The sequence below is a fragment of the Nipponia nippon genome, unplaced genomic scaffold, assembly GCF_047370975.1.
Source record: "Nipponia nippon isolate SJK-2023a ecotype South Korea unplaced genomic scaffold, ASM4737097v1 scaffold_4, whole genome shotgun sequence".
Taxonomy (NCBI): Eukaryota; Metazoa; Chordata; class Aves; order Pelecaniformes; family Threskiornithidae; genus Nipponia; species Nipponia nippon.
In genome coordinates this window covers 14467365-14489620 of record NW_028262358.1, presented here as the reverse complement: position 1 = coordinate 14489620, position 22256 = coordinate 14467365, and the positions used below count along the sequence as shown (strand labels likewise).

The 22256-nt window shown below is 44.8% G+C and overlaps 1 long non-coding RNA gene across 1 annotated transcript; it reads right to left on the bottom strand.

Moving 5' to 3' along the window:
* Positions 1 to 354: 354 nt before the first annotated feature.
* Positions 355 to 3325, bottom strand: LOC148053155 (uncharacterized). The gene is made up of 4 exons (XR_015707976.1): positions 3154 to 3325; positions 1310 to 1463; positions 777 to 859; positions 355 to 430 (listed from the first exon to the last, which is right to left on the bottom strand). It is a non-coding gene; the product is annotated as an uncharacterized LOC148053155 (long non-coding RNA).
* Between the last annotated feature and the right edge of the window lie 18931 nt (positions 3326 to 22256).

Genomic DNA, 22256 nt, shown 5'->3' with positions numbered 1-22256 from the left:
CAGCTGTGTGGTACTTAGTTGCCAGCTGGGGTTAAACCACAACAGAGAGGTAACAAAGCACAAGCTGTTTTTTCACCAGTCGGGCAAGGGGGTTCTCCAAGTCAGAGATGATACATAAGGATGGGGCAGAGCCTTTGTAGCACTTGACCAAGTAGCTGAGGGGCTTGTTGCAAACAGCAGCAACAACCAGTTGTAAACAAGTCTCCACTGTTGCCTAAACGTAGCCTGGAAGTCAACATGCATTATATCTCTCCTACCTAGGAGGCAGAAGGTGCTTATAGTCAGTTTGACAGGCTGCGAAGGCTGATCTGCAAGTGATTCAAATTGTCACCTCAGGTGGTGTCCTGGTGCATGCTGCTGTCAGCCCATAAATGTGGCCCAGGTTTTCTATGCTGCTTTTGGTTACAACTTGGTTTTCCATCATGCTGGCCTGTGGGGTTTACCACATATTAGAAAGAAGCTGGAACATCACATGGAGATGTCACTGTACATTTCAAAAAGGTTTATTTTCTCCTGGAAGCTTCAATTTCCCCATAGACCTTGTCTCAGGGATCCACTAAGGGCAACTGGGTGTGGGGCAGGGATCTTGATTGAAGATAAGGTGTGTCCAATGCATTTGGAGCACCTCCAGTTTAGGTTTTTGGGACTGGGAACAAAATTTTGTGTTCTTAAGATATTTGAGGTCTCATCATTAAATATCATGTCACCACCCCAATGCCCTTAGGCATTAGTCTAGGCATTTCTAGAGTCTTAGGACTCTAGAAACCTCAACTCACCTTCCCAGTCACTGATTTGGAGTTGAAGTGTATTGGGGGTCTTCCTTCCAACTTCAGATGTGACATGAACACCACCACACACCCTTAAGAAAATGAAGACGTAAGTGAATGAAATTCTTAGTTCTTGCAAGTGTCCTCTGATACCTATGGGGACACACTGGGCCTGATTCTTGTTCACATGAGGAGCTGTTTGTGCTGCTGCAGTAAAATAATTGCTATCTAGGCTTCGTTGTAAATCCAAATTAGGCTCCTAATGTTGCTGCTAGGGAGAGGATTAAATTTATCACAAGCAGTAGGTATATAATATTTTGTATTCCCTAAGCAAATCCTTCCATGGCAGAATGAAAGACTAGACATTGTATCTGTGATCCAAATGGAAGGGCTTTTTTTATTCATGTTAGGCAAACTAGCAAAAGAAAAAAAAAAAATCAGACCCCTTTCCAGATTTCCTGTATTGACAGATGATTTACAATTTCTTTTCCTGAGGAAAAGATGCCAAAACAAAACAGACAAAAACTAGTAAAAAAAATTACCAAGGGTTCCCATGGGTCCAGAGTCCTACTTATTCATTACACTGACAAATAATAATTCTGAAGGAAGTCTACATGGAACATGAAGTCAGGAAAATGTCCAACAAATCTTGGTCCCGTGTTCAGGCAGGGAGGAGACATGCCAAAGGTGCTCACGCTAGAGGAATGGAAGAAGGTAAGGTTAAAGATTTTCAGCTTTCTTTCTGAGGCCAAAGCTCAGTAGGAAGTCATCACTGACATGATGATGGATTCTCCAGGTGTTCACTCACCCAGGCTTGAGCAGTGGCCAAGCTACTGCACTTTTCTGCTTAGCGAGGTTGGTGACCACTGAAAAGCATTAGAAAGAATGCAGTGGACGTTTGCAAGAGGAGCCACCAGCAAGACATGGCTGTGCCATGTAGGATATCATCAGGCCTGTGGGGCTCTTTGGGCACTGAACACCTGCCTTCAGGCTCCACCCAAACCATGACTGCAGACTCACTGTCTACCAAGGAGTCAAGCACTGTCTTGAGTATGGCTCCAGAAGCACCTTCAGTAAGAACACAGACAAATATATCTACAAGGAAACGGTGAACTCAGGAGAACTAAGCTGGATGGCCTAGGTGATTTCTAAAAGGCAAGGGTCTCCCTTCCCCTTTGTTGCCCTCTTACTTCAATGCACAACTTGTATGGAGCAAGGATAACTGAGCATGGTGTGAGGCTACCATGGCTGGATGTGCTTGGGGGCTGCTCAGCTCTGCACCCCCATCAGGCCAACCCCCTGAGTGTATCAGTGCTCTCAGAAGGATTGAGACTATATGCATGATTTGCAAGGATATCTATTCGGCCAGCTGTTTGGTGACCGGCTAACAGGTCCAGCAACAAGCTCCAGCATGCTCCTCACTGAGTCCTCAGCCCCTCTGTACCCATGCAGAGCTCACAGCTGAGCTTGGCTCCCTCCCTCCCTCCTCTCACCACTAAGCAAGTCAAAATAACTTGTTAGCAGTCCAATTGCATTCCACTGCTTATCACTTATTCATTCTGATTTCTGAACCAGACATAACAAATACACCCACCATTAGCTCTGAATACCCCCTCCCAGGATGTAGAGCACACTGTAATCAATAAATATGCAGAGCCTGTTGCTTCCACTGCCAGAGGCTGGTAAAACCCACAATCACTTCCCTTCAATTCACTCAGTTCTACTTCAGTACACTCCTCTCTTAAAACACCTAGGCTATTGGGAGGGAGGTGTGCTAGAAGGCTCTACTATGCAAAAGATGGGCTAAACATTTTTCTCTTCATCTTGCTTTTGGGTTTGATCCTGCACATATCAAAGTCAAAGCAAACATTGCCACAGAGGTTAAGACCAGCTCTGAGGGTAAAGGGTGAAAACCACATTCCAGAAATCAGTCCATGCTCCAGTTTTGGAAAGCTAGGCTGCATTTTGAGGGCAGTAGCTCAAAGAGTATCTGGCTATTACTCTGAGAAACAACCTGTAGTGCAAGCCTAGAGTGAAAGTTACGTGCTCCACAGTACACAGGGCTATTGCTATAATGCAAAAAGCCACATGCTTAACGTACCTATTTATCCATGAACTCAGACAGCTCACAAGCTTCACAGCAGGACTACCCTTACTATTTCACTATCAAACCTGGAAAACAGCAGTTATACACAAAATAACACAAACCAACAATCCCAGAAATCCAGCCATCAGCATTTATAACATACATAGTGATCATCAGCTGCAACATACTACCCAATGGAAATCCCTATGCTAATAGAAAGCAATTAGAAAATTAGCAATTAGAAAGCAAACACCAGATAAACGACAAACAAAAGACACAAGCAGAAAAAGAAAAACCCACCAGAATAATTGCTGCTTTTCAAAACTGACACTGCAATTGCAGAGGTGTTCTCCACTCTATTACTGGATTTATGCTCTGGAAGAGCTGAGCAGTTTAGCTGGTTTTACCAGAGTTGAGGAAAAATCAGAATCAAGCCAAATTCTGAGGGCCCGGAGGACTGACCTGGGCTGGAACAACTGTTCTCCTGCTCAGTTTGTCTAACTTGGTACTGGGTGTTAAACAGCTAAAGGCATTGAGCAAAGCACTGTTGTTTGCCATTGCAGAGTTAGGGTCTGAGAAATACACCATCTGATTCATGTAGACTGCACTCAGCTTCAGTTTGAGCTTCAGCTGTTATTAGAGTCAGATGAGTGCTAGAAACTAATTTATATCATCACTATAAGATGCACCTGGGCTTCACCTTCTGTTGTTTTCACAGAAGCTAATTTTGAGGTAAGGCAAAAGCATTTATATCCAATCCAAAGGGCTTTTAGGCTTAAAGCTCAGGTCACTGGAGACATCTATAGACCTGTGGGGTTTCGTTCGCTTGTACCATAGTTGTGGTTGGCTGTAAAAGCCAAGAAACAGAACAAGCTCTGAAAGAGGGAGCTTTCAGAAACATCAAAGCAGGTTTCATTTTCAGAAAGAATTCAGTATCTTTACAAATGTCTAGCAGAGAAAAAAGCAAGAAAAATGAGAACCCTGCTTCAAATCATGAACAAACATGTGAATTACAGATTTCCTGATCATTTTTATCTACCTATCCATCCATCCATCCCCTCCCCGAGGAGTTCTGTACTGCGGTACGAGTCCTCAGATGTGTCAGGAATACCAGGTGACAGCTGAGCACTGCATTAATATTCTCCCTTATCACTAAGTGAGTTGCAGGAGTTTGGAGGGGAGGGAGCAAAGTTTTTTAGCCTTTCAATATGCAGCTAGTGTGTGCTACCACATGCAGAACAAAGCCCAGCCACAGAGATTCACCCCATGATTAATTCATATGCAGACAATCCTGCTTCACATAGCTCCTTCAGCAGAGAGCATGCGGGGTGGGAGGCTCCCATATAAGTCAGCCCACGTATAATTATTAATGGTATTGTTAAAACTTTTGTGGTGGTGTCTGTCTGATGAAGACAGTCAGGTCATTCATGCAAGTGCTAACAGCTTTCATTACCGAGACTGTCATTTTGCAACGTTGAGAAGAAAATGAAGAGAAGGAACCTCACACCCCCAAACCTCCTTTGTCTCAGGTCTTGCCCAAAGCTGTTTGGCACTTTGAAGTCAGGAGGCATTTGCTGTAATAAATTGGGGAGAGGTTGTCTCAAATGCTGCAATAAAGACTGTCTTCCAAGTCTTACCATCTTTATGCTCCTGGGAGTCCTAGGGCTACATCTTTACTGTAAATAAGCAGAGGCCATGCCCAAAGGGTAAGTGGCACTGCGCAGTCCCTGTCCATACCACTAAATTCTCTTTTCCTCCCTCATGCTGCCACTTGGGAATACGTCAAAGCCATGACAAGGGAAGTGCTAATGTTGACGACTAGTGTACAGTGCTTGAGCCCCTGTTCTAGCCTTATCCATTTAGACTTAACTGATATCTCCACTACATCATGCTGGACTTGCCTCCCCAGCTAGAGGAGGGGAGCCAGGCCACATGTTCAGCCTCCTAAATTTCAAGCCCATTACCTTAAGTTTGAGCCTGTTAGTGACGCAGGCAGTGTCAGCAAGGTGCCAGGTGTGCCCCATACCTGCAGCCTCTTCGGGGAGAAGGGACATGGAAATCACGTTGGCAGGAGGAGGAGGAGATATTCCTCCTGCTCCTCCTGTTTCTGTTCCTCCTCTTCCTCGTGTTCCTTATTTTCCTGTTCCTGTTCCCCCTCCATTTCCTCCTCCAGCCCTGTGTTCCAGCCACCTCCTCTCCCACTGAAACATTTTATACACAGACCTTCAGAAACGTTTTATATAAAATTAACGCATTGGGCAAGTATAGCTCTATATTTGCTCTGTCTATACCCTCTCATGAACACCAAATGGCGGCACTGTCAGAGGCAGGGTACAGAGCTTGATGTTTTGTGCTGACCCCCTACAGCTGGTTGTTCTTGTGTTTCATGGAGGAGGACCTAGAGGTCTAATTTCCTCAGTCTGCTCCTTCCCTGCCTCCATACAGCCTCTCCATCAGCCACACCATTATGGGAACCTGTGGAGGTGGGCATACAGAGGTCGGGGGGCACAGAGCTCAGCACACTTTTTCAACCCCAGGGTTGCTTCAATAGAAAGCCAAAACAGTTTAAGAACTTTGGTCCAAATTGATAGTATTAAAAAGCTGGGAAAACTATCTCAGAAAGCCCGAGCCTTTCTTTATGGTGGGGATCCTAGAGCTCTGCTCTGCCACAGTCATGAAAAGTTCATTTCCCAGACAGCCCTTGTTCTAATTATAGTACAGATAGCTTTCGTCTGGGATCTTTTAGCTGTTTCCATGCGAGGTCCCAAGTGAGAGTGTGTCTGCATCTACATTTGTGCCTCTTCAACAGACAGGCATATGTATATTGTGATAGGGGATAGGAAACTGGACTCCTGTCAACCTGTATTCAGTCTGACTATAGGCAGGTCAGTTCCCCTTCACTGCCTCCATCCAGAGTATTGAGGGCAAGGTCTGTTCTCTCTATATCTGTAGTGCTCCTCGCACCAAGAATCTTTCATCTCATTTGGGGACTGAATGATTAGTGGCTGCCTACGGAGTACCAAAACCTGGACCCAGTAATGAAATGAAAATGAAAAAGTTAATTAGGGTTTCCTCACAAAGAAAAAGACAGAGTCAAAGGAACTGAACATAAAAAGAAAATAACAAAAGCTCTGTCAAAATGTACTACACTATTTTTAGCCTTTCTTTATTTTCCAGGGATGATAACATTGCATTAATAAAGTGTCTTCCATATATTAATCAATTAAGCCTTCCACTACCAGCTGGGAGTATTATCACCATTCTACAGATGTGAAAAGCGGCATCTTGGCCAGCGAATACCTTCCCAACCAGGGACAGAGCACAGGTTTTGGAAACTCCACATTCTAAGGTTTCCCCACCCTGGTGTCCTTCCCTTTCTTCCAGCCCCAGTCAAAGAAATATTACAATGCAAGACAATAAACCCAAACAGCATTACTGCAGTAACCTCCCAGAAGAGTTAACAGGGGGCAGAACAGGCTGGGGATCTTCCTGATTGTCCACTGTGATAGAATCATAGAATCATTTAGGTTGGAAAAGACTCTTAAGCATGCTCCTGTATGCCACATTGGCCCATCCATGCTTCTATAGGATGGCTCAATATAGACAATCTCCCAAATGAATTAAGCAGAAAGAAAACAATGTAATCAATCAGTATTAATGAGCACAGACCGATTGTTTACAAGCTGTTTCTGTGTTTCAGCCACTGCCTTTGATCTCCCATGAAGACGAGTGCTGGCACTATGTCAAAATGCAAACTATATCCTGCTCACTGAGGCTCAGTGCTATGTCTCTCTGCTGACAGTGGATCAAGCAAAACGAGTGCATGACTTCAACTTGCTGATTTATTGCGCAGCACTGGCCAGTGGTGGCTGGCTGGGTGCAAACACATTTCCAATGTGAAGATCTGATCTCAAGACCAAAATGTTGATAAAACAAAAGCCAATCCAGCAGGGCTATTTTTTTGCACAGGGGTGGACAAGGGGGACAGATGACTGTACAACTATGAAATGAAGGCTAGGTTTCTCAAAAAGCTGGGAACCAGTATGTTGTTATTGCAGTACTTAATACATGGCTAGATTCCCCAAAGCACATAGGAAACCTCTGGCAAGTGAAGTCTTGTGGGGATTCACCTGTTGTAGCTGCAATGTGGTCACTAAAACTAGCTGGAAAGTGAGGTGGTGAGGAAGAGCTAATGCAAAATAGTCAACTCCATCAAAAAACTGGAGGGCTGAACACATCGCATTTAGTAGTACCTTTCCAATGGGTAAAAAGAAATATTTTAAAGGGAGAGTAGGATACTCACAGGAATGATTTCAGAATTATTTTGAACAACGCTAGAGCTTTTTGTTTGTGTCAGGGATTGTCTGTGTTTGTACAATGCCTAAAGCTTCTTCTCTCTTCTGGCCCCAGCCATTATGGTAATAATGGGAATAACAACAGCAGCAGCCGTGCTGTGTATGCTAATGACCATGTACTCAAGCGAGAGCAGGTTACACATTGCTGGGAAAGATGAAGAGAAAAAAAACAGCAAGGTTAAGATATGACAGGAACATTTAATGATAACTATATAAACAGTAGAGAACTGACAGGCCAAAACTTTGGTGAAGAAGCATAATACTGCTGGAGGGATACATTAGAAAGACAACAAGTGAGGTACATAGTGAAGAACTGTTGGAAAAAGAGAATGTCATAAGGAGAATTTGTATTTTTTTTTCTATTCTTGTTTTCTTTAATTCTTAAGAAGGAGGTTGAAAACGATGAATAACTTCTCAAAGGAAGGATGGAGAGGTTTTTTTTTTATTAGTACCACAAGAAACAGGCTGTGAACATGAGATTCTTTAGGGCAAAGATGATTGGCAGAGTGTGAGATACGTGAGCAGGCCGTACTGACAAAACTGATGTACTCGGGATGCTCTGCAAGAAATAAGGACAAGAAGTAAAAGAGAAGCTGTAGGATCACAAGTAAATTAAATGAAAATAAAAGCCAAACTGTAAGATGGGATATTTCATTTGTCACTGTTCATGAGGTGTATATGACGCCCCCACATAAAAGAAAGGTTTTGATAAAAGGCAGGATGCTTCCTGACCCTCGGCTTTTCTTTGCCTTTTGAAGAACCTGTTCCATGGGGCACACGGGATTGTAAGAAACAATGGGAAAATCTGAACAATTTTAGCAGATGCAAAGATGTCCATAAAGGCAAGACTGCAATGTCCTGGGATATTGTGCTCAGGAGTCAAAACATTGTGTAAATTGGAATTTGGCTTTATTGTAACACCACAGGTCTTTCAAAATACAAGACTGATGGACAGGGAGGATGTCTGATGTTGAGGAAGGTAGTAGCACTTTCAGATCATTGTTCTCTTGGTGTAAGTTAGCTGTGTCTTAGCCACTGTGTTTCCTCTGAGGCTCTGGATGCTGAAGAGAAGGGAGTTAGAAGTCAGGAGGAGACATCAGAGCAGCAGGAGGAAGCAAAGCAATTTCTTAATTTATTTTTCATCCTTCTCGCTGATGCTCAAACTTTATCTCTTCTTGGCTCAACTTCTCAAAACCAAGTGTCATTCACTGTGCAGCGTTACAAACAAAACATGCTTCTCATGCGGGGTACCTCCCTGTTTTGGAAGGTAACATATCCTTCATAACATATCAAAGATCAAGCCAAGAACTTGTAGAACAAAAACATATGGGCTGACAGCTCAGGCTGAAGAGGTCAAGTCTCAGCATTGGAAGGATGAGATAGCTTATATTCTCCACAGACTGGCGCAGAAGAGGGGTGTAATGCGCCCTCACCAGTGAATAGCACAGGAGCGGGACAGCTGATAAAATCCCTACTGAAAGTGGAGAGGCAGAGAGAAGCAAGGGAGCAAAGCAGAGATGTACAGTCTGATCCACTATTCTCAATATCTTCTCCCACAATAGACTAAGTTGTTTCATCATCTTGGGTAGGAAAAAAAAAACCCAAACACCTGAGCAATAACTTGTACACCTCTCTACCCATCTAGAGCAGAGTGTGCAAATTTGAGCTCACCGCCCTGCTCCCAGACGCTGGTACAGACCCCACCACCCATACTTGGGGCCGAAGCAGACTGAAGTACACTAATCCAGGTCACAGAGAAGGCAATGCAGATCTATTCATGTACCTCTCCTGTATTTTCAGATAACCATACTATTCAGAGTAACTCCAAATCTGCATTGTGAGTGTTAATAGCTAGTGCACCATTAGTGCCAGTAAGCATATATTGTAAGGATTACTTTCCCATGTTATAATTTCTTTCCAGTTGACATCCAATTTCCTTTGCCATTTTGCAAACCGCTTACTCAAGAGACCCTTCTGCCTCTCTTCACTTAATTGCAATCACCATCCTAGGTAATTCTGTATCATCTGTAGACTTGGCAATTCCCCTACTCATGTTCTTCCTCATGTCCCTTATGAATATGATGGGTAGCACAGGCCAATGAGAAGAAGGGGAGACATCTTCACTAATCTCCTTGCACTGTGAAAACAGACCCTTACCTCCTACCTTGAGCTGGTTGTGAATCTGTAACATACTTGACCCAGTTTTTCCTTGACAGGTTTTATGAGGGATCTTTGTAGAGGGACCTTGTCTACTACCTTTTTTAAGAAACATAGACCAGGTAAGACTCCCTGTTATCCAGAGTCCTCCGAAGAACATAAATAGATTTGACATGATGTTTTGTCGGCTTTTCTCTGACGTATCCCCTTGTTCTTGTGTTTACTACACCCACTCTGTACTATAGCAAACATATTTTGCCCCTTCCTTTCCTCTGGTATGAGGCTGGTCACGCAGTCAGAGTACGCTAGAGTGAATAGTTCAGCACTTTCAGTACTTTTAGAACTTTTGGGTGGATTCCAGGTGGTTCTGGTGATATCATAAATAAATAATAAAAATAGAGTAATAAAATTATGTTTTCAACCTATTCAGAAATATCCAATACTGGCCATTGAATGTGGCCTGGTTCTTTCTTTGGATGTAAAAAATGGTTCTGGGTTTTCTTACTGTCTCAGATGATGTCAGTGACCAGCTCAGCAGGGCTGATAGGGTCAGTTTATTCATGCAAGCAGCCTCTCAGCTAGGTCACTCCAGTCGCATCCCTCCAGAGTGGGTCATGTCACTCAGCTGAGATAACCCTCAGTTGTCTCCCCATGATTCAGGCCAGGCAGGGGAATCAATCAGATGCCACAGCCACTGAGTGAGTGAGTTGCCTCTATCAGGGACCCCAGGGTTTTGTTCCAGTTGGGCACATCTCTTTTCTCCTTCCATTAGTCATGTCAAGCACTCACCCCACTCCTGTGCGCCGGCGGCCTGCTGATGCACTGATGCACAGGGTGGACTCGGAGCATACCAGGAGTGTTGCATACAGGCTACTTTTCCTTGCAGATCTTTTGTCTAAAATATGAAAAAAAAAAAGTAAATGACCTCTTCATACTCAATGAAAATAGTTAATTTATAAAAATGTGCAGGGACTATTTCAGAGGACACTGCTTACCCCAGGGTACTGGCTCGCTTCAGTCACCAGCTTTGTTCTCGTGGGCTCCCTGCTTGGCCGAAGCCTTCAGTGGGAAGCTGCCACTCAGGCTGGACACTCGGTCACTCACATCAACCTCACCCACCACCTCTGTGCCTCACCTACCAGCCATGCCAGTGCCTGCCGCTGCCTCGGCCGGTGGCTCAGCTCAGCTTGGTGTGCCAGGCGGGTGCCGCGGCCAGCCAGAGCCAGCAGCTGTAGCACCCTCTCTAGCTCTCCTGGTCGCTCTTGTCAGTCAGGTAGCTCTGGCTCCAGGCATCTATCTACCTGGGGCGGTCGCTGCTGAAGGCGATGCCATTCAGGTCCTGCGGCTAAGTACGAACTCCAATGTCTTTGTGGAAAGCATGCAAAAGGCATCCTTTGCAGATGTTTTTATTCCAGATGCTTTCTTTTGTCTGAATAGCTTTTCAAAATACTGTTAATCCTTAATACTAAAATAACTGATAGTGTCTGTCTAAAAAAACTGAACATGAAGGGAACAGTTCACAGGTATAAGCTAATGGTTTTCCTTCCTCCTCCAAGTCTCTCCAAAGGCTGGGAGGACCAGAAGTCAGAGCACAGATAGAAGAGCCTTCCCAGGCTGGTACTGAGGGAGCCAAGCCAAACCCACCTTGGTGCATGGAGGATAATTCACGGCAGGTTTTGGGCTGCACAGAAGTTGCTGTCCCCATGCCTGCAGGGCCCAAAGAGACATCTTGGTTTCTCCTCTGTGGACAACTACACAGAGACGGCCATGGCTCAGCCAGATCTCTAACACAGTCCCTGGGGAGCAGAAGGCATCACCAGATCTTCCAGTCAGTACAACCCCGTTGTTTTAAATATTAACTCTTTTTATGCTGGGGTCCCTGTCGCTTCTAAGCAACACTTTTTTGCACTGGGGTAATCACCTCCCAAAGAAGTGCTGAAGACTTTGCTGTCCCTTGACCCTCAGCCACGAGCTGGAGTTCAAGAGAGTTGAAAGAATGAGCCCCACAAAGAGCAAATGTTACAAGGAACTGATTTGGAAATAACTTCACTTAAAATATGGGTTGCTGAATACACCATATGATGTAAAAATAAAAAAAAAAGTAACACTAACATGGGGTGGGGAAGTTTTCATCTTGTCAAAAAATGACTTTTCTGCCTAGTAAAAAGTTTCAACAGATAAATTTTGTCCAGCCCTGCTTCCCATAGTGAGACAACTCAGAAAATACTACCCAACATGGATAAGACTCCCTCCCAATGCTCCTTCTTTAGAGTGTTGCTTCTTAACCAGATTTATAACTGCAGTCCCATGAAGCTAACCCTTAATCTAATGATGCACTGGAGAAAGAAACTCTTCAGTGCTTAAAGAACACGGAGTGGAGATGAAAGAAAGAAGAAATAACAGTTCCAACCTTGATCTTGCTCCTTTTTAGACCCTGAAGGGACCCACGCGGGCAAGGTATGATTTTTAAACAATTGTCTTTTCTTCTCTTGTGACTGCTTCCACTGCTCCATCAGGCTTCCTGATAACAACCGAAGGGGTAATGGGATCATGCAGGAGGGAGTTTCTCTTGCTCTCCTGGAGACAGTAAGGCAGAATAGACTCATTGTCTGCCTCAAATCCTAATAGAGCAAGGCTGAAAAGGGGCCCAGAAGCACTCTTTGGCTAGCTGCGCTATTCACGAGAGGGTTGGGGAGTTCACGTCAACATATGTAGATCACATCCAGTCATCAAGTCCTCCCACTGAACTCACAAGCCACATCTCAGTATATGTAAGAAGCAGAAGCTCCCATTTTTGTTTCCAGGCAGATTTACTATTCCAGCCTAGCCCATCTTCTCCCCTTTTGTAAGAGGTTTGGTGGCATACAGAGCTGAGATTGATGCTCTGCTTAAGCATGCAGCCAGCACCAGTCTCAGTTACTGAAATGAGCTAATGAGAAAAGTTTAAGAAGCCTCCTTATGTTCCACAGCATCTCCCAAACAGCCAAGTCTCTTTCACCAAGAGAAACTGCGTTGGCCCTTCCTCTTCTCCCTATAGATAGTGTCATCAGATTGCAGCTTCCCAGTTAGGCTGCCCTTTAGAGATAACAGCCAATTACAAATGGGAAGTGTGCCAGGGAACTTCAAACTCCAGCCCTGATACATGGCACAAATTAAAGGCAATCTCACATCACCAGCAGGAAACATTTGTTCTTTGAAGTGACCCTCAGTGTACAGGCAGACTAATAACGGCAAAAGGTAGATGGGCAGGTCAGCAGCAAAACTTCCTCTGCCTTCAGTAGCTCTAGGTTTCTACCTACCACAAACGTGACTTCCCGGAGATGGAAACCTGAAAGAATTGCACAGGCAGTGCTGTAGGCTGCAGGGGCTGAGGAAGCTGGGGTTGTTTCCTCCTTGCAGCTGTGCAAAGGGCTGAAGTCTGCCAACACCTCTGTCTGCCAGGGCACTTCTCCTGGCAGGATGCTGGGAAGAGCAAGCGTCTGTTCCCTGAGGCCTGACGGACGGACTCTGCCATCCATCACAGCTGAGATGCTGGCACACGCTGTTGGGCGTAATGGTTGGCCCTTCACATTTTGAATGGACTGTCAAGAAGTACAATAAAAGGCATGTTATTTTCTGGAAGAAATGAGCTCTTCCCATCTCACACAGCAAAGCTGCTGTTTGCAACTCAGTCATGTTTGCTATGCCATCCTTTCTCCTTTCTGAGCCTCCTCAGAGGTTACTTCTGAAAATCTGGCAAGACAACAACCAATCTCATCATGGTTACATAGTATTATTTCTCTCCTTCCCTTTTTAATTAAAACAATATGTGAAATCATTGTAGATAACTAAGCAAAACTTACTGCCAGTTGTGTGGTATTGACAAGGGATGTTTGTTTGTTCTTCTCCACCTGGACTTTTTTCCCAGCTGAAAATCATTTTGAGTACACACAGGTTTGAAACGCTCCTCAGCACATGTGAAGGTGATCTTGAGGGTTCCTGCAACAGTGGGTCTCTTCCACCCCAAGAGGAGTCCTGCAATGCTTTTTCCCACCCAGTAGTGGTCCTAGTGGACTAGAGCACCTGCCACTTGAAAAGCAAGTGAGCACCAGCTCCCTGAAGTGGGGAAATACCTGAGAAGACATTAAGAGGCCACTAACATAAACACACGTAACACAGATGTCCCTTCCCTGTACTCACTCAAGCCAGTCTTGGAGGGGAAGGACAGCAGCCGAACAGTTGATACTTGCCCGCTGCACACTGCGGTGATTTACTGCTGCGGACAGCGTGCGCCACACGCCACCCCATCATGGGCCATGGGGACGAAGAGGCAGAGCTGGCGGTGCGTGGGGCAAACGCTGCTGCAGCTCCAGTTTTAAATACAGGCTCTTAAGCTGTTCCCAGCGCACAACGGGTTTACAAGCCACAGTGCCGCATTAGGAAAAAACATCTCTAATCTTATGTAACAAGTCCTGAGAGGCGTGTTGCCAAGTAGGCACAGTATAAAATCAATCAGGCAATAGCACAAAACATTTAGCACTTAGCTGCATGTTTCCGCTTGCCCCTGCTCAGCAGCTATACTGGGAGAGACACGGGACCTGTGGGAAGGGCGAGGAACAGCAAGCCACCGCTTTGACATAGCCTCCCATCCTCAGCCAGGACTGTCCCAACTCCAGGGACCAACTGGACTCTTAACGTCAGCATTCAGCTTGACTTCATCCAGCACTGAGGACAAGTCCATACCCATGCCGAACTGCTGTGACTGTGGTTACAATGCTGTAACCCCTGCTTCTCTGTGTCCCTATATGCTTGCTGGGCCTGAATATAGGGTCCCCTGGGAGCTGCAGCTCTCAGTGTCTCACTGGAAACCATCTCTCAGCCTGGAGCAGACTGGTGCCAGCATCCTACATTCTGCTCAGGGGCCAAATTAATTCCTGGAGTAATACCTTCCCTCCTGCTGTCCGTTGGCAGGATGCAGCAGCATCTCAGCTGGACCTGGGGCTCCTGCAAAGCTTACCTGCGCACATCAGGTCTGTGTTAGCACTAGGTGATTTCTACACTCCTTCCTGAGGAAACATAAAAAAGAAATCTGCCCTAAAAGAGGGTAGATTCAGACTAGATATAAGTAATATTTTTTAACTTATAAAAAACATATTTTTTTACGATGAGGGTGGTGAAACACTGGCACAGGTTGCCCAGAGAGGTGGTAGATGCCCCATCCCTGCAAACATTCAAGGTCAGGTTGGATGGGGCTCTGAGCAACCTGATCTAGTTGAAGATGTCCCTGCTTATTGCAGTGGGGTTGGACTAGATGGCCTTTAAAGGCCCCTTCCAACCCAAACTGTTCTATGATTCTACGATTCTTTGAAATTCTGACATCAGCCAAGAGCGGGAAAGATTGAAATACAGAGTTGTAAATTATCTTACCTCCCCTGGTGAAGTTTGCATTAACTTCTGCCCTTTAACCACTGTGATTCACATTTACCTCCCACACAGGGGTCCCCATTATTGCAAATTCCAGTAACACCAGCAGCAAGCTGCAGGCCGAGGAGGCAGCTCAGGTGTGCCATTGCTTCCTTTTGGCTCCATGGCTGAAGTCTGGGGGCAATTTCAGAGGGGTCACGGAAAAGGCAAAGTGCCTGGCAAACAGGCAGGGTTGGTGGGATCAGATATTGCCTCTTACACACTTATTCACTGTTGCATTCAGTGCCTAATGCACATTTTCCTCACAGAGCTTGTGGAAGCAAGTACAGCTTTTATAACCTAACTGAGGCCATGGCTCATCCTGGACATCCCTGCTCTGAGCTGCTACCCAGGAGGTGGAATTTCTGGTCCATGCTTGCCCTGCTGTAAAAGCATTGGGCAACAGCTTGAAGAAGGAGCGTCATCTGCACAGAGCATCTGCTCTCTTTCTGCATTTCCTGCACAGGTTTCTTACCACGTTTCCTGCTGCGCAATGGCTTCCAGCTCCTCCTGCTTATTGCCCATGCTGCGTGCATTGGTGTAAATGCACTTCAGTTGGGCTATAGATCTCTTCTCCAACACAGGCATGCCACCCCTAGGCTCATCCCTAGCAAGCCTGGTTTTATCCCCTTCCCCCTTTGCATCTAGTTTAAAGATCTCTCAATGAGGCCTGCTAGCTCCTGAGCCATAATCCTTTTCCCCCTTTCTGACAGGTGAATCCCATCTGACTCCAGCAGGCCTGGTGCCATGTAAACTGCCCCATGATCGAAAAAACCAAAATTCCACTGCTGGCACCAGCCTCTGAGCCACATGTTAATGAGGTGGGTCTTCCTGTTCCTTTCCATATGCCTCCCGGCTAGGAAAACACTACCTGCGCTCCTGATCCTTCAAGTAATCGCCCCAGTTGTCTAAAGTCCCTTTTGATCATCTTTGTACTTCTCTCGGCTACGTCATCACTGCCAACCTGAACAACCAATAGCGGATAATAATCGGACGCTTTTACCAGTCTAGGGAGCTTCCTGGTAATGTCTCTTATCCTTGCCCCAGGGAGGCAACAGACTTCCCTATGGGATGTGTTGAGGACATGGATTAGTGGTGGACTTGGCAGTGATAGGTTAACGGTTGGACTCGATCTTAAGGGTCTTTTCCAACCTTAATGATTCTATGATTCTATGTTCCTGGCTCAGAAAGGTAGACCTATCCTGGTGGAGACAGCTGCTGAATTAGAGCCCGATGGAGAAGGATGGGATATTGATCACCAGTGCGATATCAACAAAACTTGTATCTTTCATGGCCTTGGCATTTTAAATAGATCTTCTTGAAGCAAACATTGATATAAATTCCTGCTCACCTTGGGGGCTCAGAAGACATACGAGCTAACCCATTCAGGGAGTGTGTACCAGCCCTTGTACTTCACGCTGTCATGTTCAAGAACACAATGCTGTGTCCTAATGTTAACTTCTGCAGATGAACTAGCAAGGCTCCAAAAGCCCATGAAATAGCTATGGTTGACCAATGCATTAGGAAAAAAACCCACAATGACAAAGACAGGGCTGAAATCAAGTTTCCACAAAGACTATAAAACAAAAGCTAAGTGAAGCACAGAAGCTTTCTACAAAAGCCTGCTTCATAGCATTCACGTTCATCATGTCTTTCAGCTGACTTGTGCTGACTTGTAGCTACCTCTGTCATTTGTTGGCAGTGGCTCCATATCAGTCCACAGGCCAGATGGTTATCTCCACTCTTGTGTTGAAGTGGCACCTGAAGATGAGCTGAGTACATCTTGCACATAACAAATCTCCTTCACTGCAGAAGTGACAGAGATGTATCCACTGGTGGGAAAGGTTATGTTACAGAAACTTCAGTTTTGTTGAACAACGGAGTGTGACTCTGTTTCAGCAGAGCTACAAGCCTACGCTGTTGAATCAGCCACAGTCACACTTTGTGAGCTGCTTTGGAGAGGCAAGGGATCTGGCAAGATCCTAGCAGAGTGGAAGGGGGTGCTATGAGATCACTGCCAAAAGCAAAGGTCTGCTCTCAGACTGCAGCAGCTGTCCTCCAATCACAGCCCTGTCTGCTCCCGGGAAAGCAATGCCCAGTTTCTCCTGGCCAAAATTCAGCTGCTGCTGACTCGTAAACTCCACCCAGAACAATCCAGTTTCACTGCTGGTTGATCAGCCATGCGTGCTGTATGTCCTACAGCTACTGGCAGAGAGACACCAGCGACTCTGCTGCCCTTTACATACTGCCTTCACAGATAGATAGGAAACTTGCTTTCGCTTCCACAGGCAGAGAGGCAGTGCACAAGGCAGTAGCAGCTTAAATAACCTGCTGCATGTGATGCATGACCTTCACATGGATACAACAGCAAGATGGGAAGAAGATTTCCCTTTGGGTTCATCATCACAACAGGAACACAGGCAGGGTGCATCTTTGACTTGGGGATACTCTTTATGGCTGTGGCCTGGGTTTTAGAATAGGTATCAAGTAGCCCAAGAATCGTCAGTGTGAGTATGATCTCATAAAAGTTGCATATGATGTAGATTTCTCTAGCAAGTTGGCAGAGCATCTGGAATCCACATACAAATGCTTTGTGACCACAGCTGTGCCTCACTTGGGCTCTTTCTTGAACTCAGACCATGGTTCAAAAGTTGGTGTACAAGAAAAATTCATGCAGAACTCACTGAGGTTCCCTTTGGGAAAACACTTATATTAGCGTCAAGCAATGTTTCCTGGGCAAATGTCTGCCAGGAAGGCTCTGAACAATTGCTATGGCCAGACTCCCAGTGAAAGGTATACAGAGCATACGTTGCAGCTGGGCATCACAAATGAAGATCTATCAGATTTTATCCTCCCAGTGCGATTATGTGGATCCAAGACACTGAAATGCCAAAGGAGCAACTGGATTAGGCTGGAGACACACCACAGAAGTTACTAATACTATCTGCCGGTTATACAGCAGCACAACTACTTAACCCAGATTGCAAACCAGACAGCAAGACTTGAGGAGTTTGAAGTGTTGATCAGAGAGTAGCTCATGTTTCTGGATGATGCACACTTACATGCATCGAGCCCTGCTTTCAAATCTCTGAAGCTCACCAGCAGCACCAGCCCAAAGAGATGTTCTAACCAGTGGCAGAGGCCTTGTGGTTACTCTCTCTGTCTTGATTATATCAAACAGCCAACAATTTGTCTTCCCCAATGATTACAGTTGGAACAAAACTACACTCAAGGGCCATTGTGGAGCAAACTGAAGACTCCCAGGTCCAAGGGAATTAAAGAAATTCATGATCCTGCTTTACCACTGCCCTCAATGGGAGAAGGATTTTGTCCTTACCAGCAAGGAGTGCTAGCGACTGATTTTTGGAGAATACTGCAGCTGGTACTTGAGACACTTGGAAAATCTGTGTTTGAAAAAGCCAAGGCGTGACATTCTCTAGCGGCAAAGCAGTACTGGGAGGAGAAAGGCCCTCTCACACACACCAAAGGCACACACTCCATCAAAGTGTGAACGCCTCAGCGTTCTTTAAATTTGCCTTTTCAATGAACATTTTCCTTGAAGATTCAGATGTTCACAGGGATGAAAGATAAGGATTTCCTCAGGATTTCTGTAAGATGTTTGAGTACGTTTTCATCCCACCTTTTTAACTGGGCCTAAAAAAGAGCCAGTTTGGTTTTCAGTGCATCCCAGAGAATTATCCCACTGAAATTCCTCAGGTGCCTCCAGAAAGACATGAAGTCATGACAACGATGGGAGAGGAGGTGTTCAGACAGAGAAGAAAGATGACCCTTACTAAACCACCTGAAATCATAGTCTCTGCAGTCTGCATCCAAGTCTTTTGGCATATGGAACAATGAGAATATAGTCCTACATCTGTTTTCTGTGTAAATGTAAAGCCAATTGTTTTTATGTTTTATGCATTTCAAAAAGTAGTGTTAGGATAGGGTCATGGGCCATAGGATCCTTAGGGTATTGCTTGATAAAAATCGGTCTAATCTCATCAGCCATGCCAATTCACCCCAGCTGAAGCTGTTTCACATGAAGTGCAAATGCCTTCTTCCTTGACTTACCTGTAGGTGTGTTGTAGTTGGAAATTACAGTACCTTGAAGTGACAGCACTAGCATGCCCCAGGAAGCTTCGACTGACCAGCTCTGAGGTTAGAGCTGCGGTTGTACATACCAATTTGGATTCAGTAACTCTGCTTTGTCAACTGTCTTGAGCAAACTGTTCTGATTTCTGCATTTTGTATGCTCAGCATAGTCTGCTGTAAGTTTTCCTCTTGCTGATCAGTAGAAAATTTCCCTGTGGGACCCTGCTCTGCATTTCCCTGGAGTAAAGGAGATTTTTGGACTAAAAAAATAAAAAAAGTCAGTGTTTGTATATTATTATGATTCATTATTTATGAAGCAATGACTGCTATAAATCCCAAAGCTTAAACTCTCTCTGCCTCCCTTCTGGTAAGTGTTACACAGAAATGTAAGAAAGAGGAGTGTTACTGTCCCAGTGATTCCAGTAATTTATAGAACAGGTAGATTGCAAGAGGTGGATAAAGCTGGAAGACTAACTGCGTGCAGGCAAGAGGCATTTAATGGAGACAAGTTATTTTATAAGAAAGAATCTGCTCTAATCAAGAGAAGAAAAATTTACAAGACACCCATAAAAACTGGTATAACATATTGGTATTTTGCCAGTAGAAGAAGAAAGAAAAAGATTGTCAGTGATCTAGCACCAAAAAGCCAGCCATTTGGAGTTCAGAAGTATTGGGTTATCCATCCAAAGTATCTTTAACTGGTAAGCCCCATGAACGTGGGAAGAAGCTGCTACTTCGAAGTGGATGGATGTAAGGCAAATCCAGGGCAATTTTTTTCTAGTACATTAAGGAGCAATAACATTAAGAGACTTCTGTTATTTTACTTAGGCCAAAATGCCTGGGAATGAATTTCAAAGCTGTCTAAGAGATTTGGGCACCAGCACCACTCAGATCAACAGGAAACCTTGTACAAACATCCAAGGCAGCTTCCTTTTTTTTTTTTTTTTAAATAAGAAAAAAACGTACCTGGAACACATCTTATATCCAGAACAGGAGAGCCCTGAAATATGGAAGGGTTCTTAATCAGAAGTTGTGATATTTCTTCCAAAAATATGCCCCAAACCTTGAACACTGCAGTTTTCCATTAATGAAGATATGAAAGTCAGAACACCTAAACATTGTGGGGAGACGTTCAATTTTTCTTTTAAAAGCAAAAGTTCTCAAGGAAAACAAACACCTGCTGAAAAAAAAACAAAAAAACAAACAACCACAACAACAAAAGCACAAAAAAACAAAGCCCTCAAACAATTTCTGCTGAAAAGCAATTTTCATGGAAAATTTTACCATTTTTAATTAAAGGCCAGATGGTGCCTGTAAAACTCAGCCTTGACTAAAGAAGGGTATATAACCCTCAGAAAATTCTACCTTAGAAATGCAAAAAAGCCCAAAAAAGTTATCTGGAAGAGGTGGCTGTTGAACATGTGCACACATTTTTCTGCACCCATGCAATAAGATGATGCATGTCTAGTACCTCTGGCAGTTTGGGATGCCACAGAAACTTAAGAAGAGCAATCCTGGATCAGATCAAAGGTCTGTCTTTCTCCAAATGTGGCCAAGAGCAGGTGCTGAGGGATAGCTACAAGAACATGGCAAACATGGTGATACTTCTCCTAAACCCTATCCTAGCTCCCCGCACTTTGCAGCTCCAGGCTTTTCCAAACTAGACATAATCTTTATCTATTCAATGTCCTTCACTGAACCTCTTCCACAAACCTATCCCATCTCCTGCACCCATATGAGCTGTCTCATCCTCAGTGTCTTTCAGCAAGATGCTCCACAGCTCTGCAACCTGTTGTACAGAGAACCCATTCCCTCTGTTTGTTAGGAAACTTCGCACTTCTTATCTTCATTTGATGTCAGCTCTGGTAGTTAGAAATCAGCCTAATAATATGCCAAAACCCACCTTCTTCTGCTCCCCTCTCTTGCCTGGGGGGGCTTAATCAGCATACCTCCCCTCTTCTTCCATGTGCCCACATAAAGGCATATTTTATTCCCTTCATATACAAGAAGGGCAGGCACAGTCTACATACTAGAAATGTGGTCCTTTTCCCAGTAAGCTCCTTCCTTCAGCTTCAGTGGATTTTTGAAACAGGCCTTAGATTCCAGCTAGGTTCCAGCTTTCCCCAAATCTCTTGTGCTCTGCAAGGCACCACCCACCAAATAATGATGTGTCTGGCATCAGGACGCCCACAGTTTGAAAGGGCCATGTTATCACTGCAGCCATCCGCTTGACCACTTCTTCTCTCCATGGGCCAGACCTGCCATTTGGGGACATGATGTGAAAGGTGCGGTGGATGCAGGTGGAGTCATCCTGCTGCCGCAGAGGTACGAGCACATTGGGAGCCAGGCTGGAGGATGGGGAAAAGGCAGCTGTGGCTAGAGGGCTTGAAAGGGGAGGACACGGTGATGAACTCTACATCAGCTCTTTCCCTCCACACATAATATAGCATTTCTGTCAAAACAGATGTGTGAGTATTTCTGATGAGTTTGGAATAATATAAAGCAGCGACTAAGTGTGCCCATTTGGAAGAAATCACTAGCATGCTATTAAATATTTAACCTTCCAAATTTAATTTGTTAAATCTGCTGGGAGGACCTTCCAGATTGCTTGCAGTGCACTTTGGGAGCGGTTCCAGGTCAGCAGGGACTTTAGCCCCACTTACCCTTACTCTGGGGCAGAAGGAACAACGTACAGTGATGATGGCTTTGACTTCGTTTTCAGCTCTCCCTTTTTAGAAACAATGGCTCAGCTCCCCAGCCGGTTGTAAATCCAAGTCTCTGCAGTGGAGCTATGCTGATTTACACCAGCTGAAGGCCTGGCGTCTAGTTCAGAAGAAATGGGCTGCCAGTTTAATTACTTCATCCCAGGTATGGCATTAATAATATGGGAATAAATTCAATGCTGCTAAGTAACAGCAATACAGAGGATTTTGTCACATGCATGACAATTAATGTGTGGTGCATGGTATTTCTGTTTCTCCTGAGTTCCCTTTTAAATGATGCTCCTTGTGATTTGAATTTCAAAGAGTACTTCTCCTAGTATTTCTCATTATTGATGGTGACTGTTCACAGGAGCAGCTCAGTGCTGCTTTGTTGGCTCATCACTTTTGATTCCATGCCCAGATGCTAAGGACAGAAGCATGCAATTAATTTGGAAGCTCAACCCTTCACTGATTTCAGTTGGGAGGTTTTCCTTGAGCACCACAGGTCTGATCTGTCCCTAACTACCTTTAATATTGTCTTTACGTGGAAAATGTCTTCCTTTTCCACTATAGATCTCTTTTGTGAGAAGGGATCTCAAAACTCTGCTTGCCTATAAGAATATACAGAGCCCATCAGAGAACCATAAGGTATAGG